Source organism: Epinephelus moara, chromosome 16 (genome assembly GCF_006386435.1).
Source record: "Epinephelus moara isolate mb chromosome 16, YSFRI_EMoa_1.0, whole genome shotgun sequence".
Taxonomy (NCBI): Eukaryota; Metazoa; Chordata; class Actinopteri; order Perciformes; family Serranidae; genus Epinephelus; species Epinephelus moara.
The window spans coordinates 15,287,164-15,293,888 of NC_065521.1; the positions used below are offsets into that span (position 1 = coordinate 15,287,164).

At 40.4% G+C, this 6,725-nt stretch overlaps 1 pseudogene; it reads left to right on the forward strand.

Annotated features, from left to right (window-relative positions):
• Window positions 1–4,755, forward strand: part of LOC126402767 (glutathione synthetase-like) — a 17,263-nt pseudogene extending 12,508 nt beyond the window's left edge.
• Window positions 4,756–6,725: the final 1,970 nt, after the last annotated feature.

Below are 6,725 nucleotides of genomic sequence, written 5' to 3' on the forward strand. Positions count from 1 at the left end.
TAATTCCTACACGGTTCATACTACATTTTTGAAAAAAGCCTTAAATGAAAGCTGAGAGTCTGCACTTTAAGCAGGTATTCATTGTTTCATTTAAAACCCACTGTGGTGGTGTACAGAGCCAAAATGACGACAACTGTATCACTGTCCAAATATTTATGGACCTGACTGTATATACCCAACTACCGTTCCGTCACCTGACTTCCTTTGTCGCAGCATAACAATAAATACGACCATCTAATATGCTGATTATGGCATTTTGAATATGCAGTTGCTGTAGCAGGACCCTACTAACTCATAGCTATAACACTGATAACCACTAACAATGGCCATTTAACCTAGGGGCACCATTTGGACCAGGTGATATCTGGCTCTTTAGCTTCTAAATGCTCCACTGTGTTCATCAGCTAGTGGCTAACTCTGTCTGACTGTTGTGTGCTGCTGGCCAAGTGACATACAGTCGGTTTGTCAGAGCTTTTTTTTTACTGAACAGGACACTGATGATGAGAGTGCTCAGAATGAACTGAAATGGTAAAGTTGTGGGCTGGAAAATCAGTACAAGTTAAAAGACACTAAAGTGCTGAGTGGAACTGCAAAGCTGAGTTATAATTATTTGTAGGCTGTCACTACCACTGACTACTTTCACATTACGCATCAATTGTTAGTGTAATTTTTTTTTTAATCAGAGCAGCTTCAAAGCTGCATTAAACCATTTTGACTACAAATGGGTAGAAAGTCTTCAAAACACTATATGGAGGAAAAAAAAGGACTTTCCATTTTCATGTACAGTATTTTCAGGATGCATCACAGAAATATCCAGTCATATAACTTTAAATATTTGTTGATGACTTAGTGTGTTTCTTGATTAACAGTTCTTACTTCTTAAAAACAACAACTGAATTGAATGGAATTAATGGAAAAGAATATTTCCAGTTGTGAATCATTTCTAACACAGATTTCATGTACGGTGTAGAGTTGGGATGCTCGTCTTCTGATGGAGCGCTCTCTGGCTGTGAAATGTCCAGATATCAGCACTCACCTGGCTGGAACCAAGAAGGTCCAGCAGGTGCTCGCCAGACCTGGAGTTCTGGAGAAGTTCTTCCCAGACCAGCCCCAAGTAGTGGAGCAGATCAGAGCAACGTTCACTGGCCTCTATACTCTAGACATGGTGAGAAAAAAACATACTGCAAAGCTGTAAATGAGTTTTCTTTAAGTGTGTCACGGACACACATTATCCTTAAGGCCTAACAAATGTCATGAATGCATTTTATTCATTGACCTACCTTATAATAACTTTAAGTTCACTCGAAGTTCACATGGCTGTGAACACCGGTCTCCTGGGGAAAGTCCTGTGTTTTTTGACCCATCCAGCACCCCAATCTCACTCATTAAGTGGATCCCTTCCTTCTTTATTTCATCAGTGCATTGATCATGTGATTGCAGCCTTCCCAAATAGTGGGTTACACATGAATAACTGGCTCATGATTACGTGGGACATGTACGAATATTAGTGCATTACTTCGCATAGGAAATTTAATACAGAACATTTAAAAAAAGAAGAAGCCTGAAATCAATTATACATGATCTAAATAACATCTTATTTCAGACTGTTTTACAGAGGTGTTGACTTACCTTTATGATCTGCAGCTGCAGTTTGTTGTGCCGTTGAATTTTTTACAGTTGTTTTGTTTTTTGTTTTTGTTGTGGTCTATTTAGTCAGGTTTACGTATTTCAATTACATATACAATTTACATCCAACTGAATCAAGTATTTCTGACATAAACTAAATACGAACAATTTATGTAATTAGGTCAAATAAAACTGAGACTATGAGAATTTATGTCACTATAGCTCATAAAATACTTAATTTACTTCATAGAAGTTTTTCTCGTTATTGTTAATACATTCTGTAAATTTCAAATATGTTAAAAAACTGAACATTATAACTTTAGTGTCAGTAGGATTTATCGCAGATGGCTGTATTAAACCACATCAGTTTTAGCTAGGTGTATTTGTTACTGTAGTTTTTCTGAATGTCTCTATTTATCCCAGAATAAAAATGAGAATAATTAGAGAATAATTTTTGAAACTCTTCTGGGCTCCAGGGTGCAGAGGGTGACCAGACAGTGGCCATGGCTTTGGCCAATCGAGATGAGTTTGTCCTGAAGCCTCAGAGAGAAGGAGGAGGTAAAATGACACTGGCATACCCCCCGAAAAAGTTAGCTTAGGAGTTGCATTGGTATTTCTCCTAATGTTACAATGTGTCAGTTATTATTGCCAAAATTAAGACTACATGACCTCATATGTCTCTGCTTCACCACTTCAGGGAACAATTATTTTGAGAGGACATTGTCAGAGTACTACAGGGGGTTAAAGGTGACAAAAGGAGAGCTGCTTATATTCTGATGGAAAGAATCCGACCCAGAACAGAACAAAACATCTTGCTGAGGAGAGGACTTCCTCTCAAACTCTCCACTGTTTGTAGTGAAATAGGAGTTTATGAAGCCTATGTGAGGTACAGTATACACAGAGCTGTACAGCATGCATGTGGTAAAAATGAAAATGAAAATCATACATTTATAGTTTACTTGATAATCATGAAATCTTATTTGCATTTATCATGATGTATCTGTATCTCCACACAGGCATGGAGGAGAAATGGTCCTCAATGAGGCTGCTGGACACATGTTGAGGACAAAGAACACCGAGCACAATGATGCTGGGACTTTCCGTGGAGTTACCACATATGACAGTCCGTTTGTCATCTGAACTCTCCTCCTGGTATCTATGGAGGCCCCTGATCTCTTGCATGTCAAGTTAAGGAAGTTAATATTATTTTTTTTGCCGCAGTTTGCAGTTCCACAGGCTGAACACTGGGTGGCAGTAAAACCAAAGGCATGTTTCTCAAATACAGTTAAAACACCAGCAGATCTGCAGAGTTCATTTCAGGTAACCAAGGCTACAGAGTTTATGTGAGTCTGTGTTTGTCTACACTGCACTGAGGGATGAGAACCAGAGGGGCAGAAGTGAATNAGGTACACCGTGCTAGTACCGGGTTGGACCCCCTTTTTCCTTCAGAACTGTCTTAATTTGGTCCATGATAGCATCACACAGCTGCTGCAGCTTTGTCGGCTGCACATCCATGATGTGAATCTCTCGTTGAACCGTTGATACAAGGCAGGATGGATCCATGCTTTCATGTTGTTTATACCAAATTCTGATCCTACCATCTGAATGTCGCAGCAGAAATCCAGACTCATCAGACCAGGCAACGTTTTTCCCAATCTTCTATTGACCAGTTTTGGTGAGCCTGTTTGAATTGTAGCCTCAGTTTCCTGTTGTTAGCTGACAGGAGTGGCACCTGGTGTGGTCTTCTGCTGCTGTAGCCCATCTCCTTCAAGGTTAGATGTGTTGTTAGTTCAGAGATGGTCTTCTGCAGACCTTGGTTGTAATGAGTGGTTACTTGAGTTACTGTTGCCTTTCTATCATCTTGAACCAGTCTAGCCATTCTTCTCTGACCTCTGGCATCAAGAGATGGTTCTGTGAAAATCCCAGTAGATCAGCAGTTTCTGAAATACTCAGACCAACCCGTCTGGCACCAACAACCATGCCACGTTCAAAGTCACTTAAATCACCTTTCTTCCCCATTCTGATGCTCAGTTTGAACTTCAGCAGGTCGTCTTAACCATGTCCACATGCCTAAATGTATTGAGTTGCTGCCACATGATTGGCTGATTAGCTATTTGCATTGATGAGCAGTTGAACAAGTGTCTATATCAACGTAGGTGGGCACAGATATTTATTGGGGGGGTTTGGAGTTTTAAGCACCAGTGTTTGTTGGAAATATCTTTATTTATGTAAAGAAAAACTCAAAATTCAAGCAATGGGTGACAATTCAAAATATAAAACTATGCTAAAGCAGTGAGGCTCTCAGGTATTCTTTATCAAATATTTATTCTCCTGCAGATCAACTTCCAGCCATCCATCTTCTAACCGCTTCATCCTCTTGAGGGTCGTGGGGGGGCTGGAGCCTATCCCAGCTGACATTGGGCGAGAGGCAGGGTACACCCTGGACACACTCACATTCACACCTACGGACAATTTAGAGTCACCTAATCCCCAATCTGCATGTCTGCATATCTGACTGTGGAAGGAAGCCGGAGTGCCCGGAGAGAACCCACGCTGACACGGGGAGAACATGCAAACTCTGCACAGAAGGGCTCCCACACCCGGGATCGAACCAGGAACCCTATTGCTGTGAGGCGACAGTGCTAACCACCACACCACTGTGCCGCCTGCAGATCAGCTTCTCTCGTTTAATGTTATTTCTACTGAGTCAACACACATCAAGGCACAGTTTACTTTTCCATTCTTCCTTGTGTCTTTTGTTTGAGGGAGTTGCACCGAAATGGTGGAATGCACTACCTCATGAGCTGAGAGCGGCCTCTTCCATGGACATTTTTAAAAAGCAGTTAAAAACACATCTGTTTAGGCTTGCGTTCCATTAATTGTCCATTGTATCATCTCTGTATTTCGCTGCACTTTACTTTTTATTTGTTTTTGTGTATTTTGCATTGTTTCTGTTATTGTATTTTTTGTATTTTATCTTGTGAAGCACTTTGTGAGTCCTCTCTGTGAGAAGTGCTATATAAATAAAATTTACTTACTTACTTACTTACTTACCTCTTTGAATGGCAACATGGCACGTATACACCAATGATAAATTAATTCATTTAAATGAATGAATAAACCCTTGAACTTTAATACCTCACGTGTTTCAGAGAGATTTCTGCTCATGTTTAATTAAAAACATTTCCCACATGTGTTCTCTGAGAAGTCGAGAATATGTTATAATATTTTGAGTGAAAAAAGTTGGAATATTATGAAATTAAACACGGATAATGTATCGGAAAAAATCTACCTGCCCTATAAGTCGCTGCGCGTGACATAATTGCTCTGCTGATATGGTAGTATCCCCTTCACACTGTCTGACAGACTCAGAATCCTGTTAGGGACTCTCTCTGGAAGAGCCAAAGTTTAGGGCGGTGCACTGCTCTTCATCGCAGGTGGAATACTTAACTTAAAACACTACTGTTAAGGCATAACACAGGATCATCCCATAGTGAAAAATAAAATGCAGTATCCCTTACTGAATCAATATGTGATCATTATGATTAATATGATATCACTGCCAATCCCTGTCGACATTGAGAGAGAGGCGTTGTACACCGTGGTCAGGTTGCCAGACAGGTCTGATACATAGAGACAGAACACCATTCACAATCCCCTACAGCCAATTTAGATTCACCAATTAACCCAACTGGGAGGAAACCCACACGTACACAGAGAAAACATACAGGTTTGAACCCAAAACCCTCTTACTGTGAGGTAATACAGTTTACAGTTTACACTTTGTGCATGTCCTGTATGAACAAGAGGTAGATAAAAGCACAGTTTCTCTTGCATATCATGGCCACCGATAATTCTAGAATCTAATTGGCTGTAATGGCCCAAATACACTGAAAGCATCTGATGCACGCGTTTTGAAATACACTATCATTTTAAAATGGTTGAACAAGCAGAGGTGTGCCAAATTGCTTTGACACCCCGATTCGACGTTGTTTCAATTTTGGAGTGTCATGAGGCCAGCTATACTCATGCACTGTTGGTTTGTTGTCCTACAAAAAGCAATGAACCAAAATTGGTACATAGCTATACTGCATAATGATGAGCCAGTAATTTAACGATCCAGTTAGGAGGCAGGTTGAGATGGTGGATAGGTCACAAAAGGACTTTGCTCCGAGACTTTCCCCAGAAGATTGGAGTTTGGAACCATGTGTAATTTGAGTCATTTTAAGGTACATCTTCAACATGTTTCTTTTCCTAAACCTAACCACGATACTTATGAACTGTTGCGTGAGCATTTTTGTAGGATATAATACAAATTGTATGTGGACCCAGCAACCAAAGTCAGTGAGGCAGAGAGGAAGACATGTAGCGGGAGCACACACCAGTTTTGGGCGACAGCTGACGTTAGCTCCGTTAGCTTAGTTCAAAGCTTGTGAACAATTATTCAATTGTAATTCTTCAATATTAAACAAAAACAACTACCATTGCCAACAGCTACACTACTATTGATCTTAACTTGTGTTTTCACAGATAGCCTGCAAAAAAATAAGAACAAAAGCTTAGACCTTTGGTAGTAACGTTAGCATAAAAGACCCACCCCTTGTTATGATTAGCTTTGCTTTACGTGACCTTCACCCACTTTGAAGTTGAATGTAAATAAAATTTATGTGAGGTGTCTGTAAAGCATACAAACTTGTGCCAGCCACGTATAACGTTAAATAGCGACATTTTCCTGAAATACTGCTGGTTGAAGTAGGCCTACACTTAATAGTCCTCTACTGCGTCAAATGGGGCATGTCGCTTTCAGTGCATTTGGGCCTTAAACTGTGGATTAATTTTTAGGAACCAGACAGTATTGCAGGTCTGTGTTTTTTCCCCTTAAGAAAATCCATTATAGAGTGTGCCAGGGCTGACGTCAAAACCCAGGGGAACTGCCCATTGGTCCGACATCCCATTGTTCCGACCATATTAAACCCATTGTTCCGAAGTCCGTTCCGAAATCATCATGATGCCCTGTGGTTAAGGTCTGGTTAGGTTTAGGCACAAAAACCACTTGGTTAGGGTCAGGAAAAGATCATGGTATGGGTTAAAATGAAAAA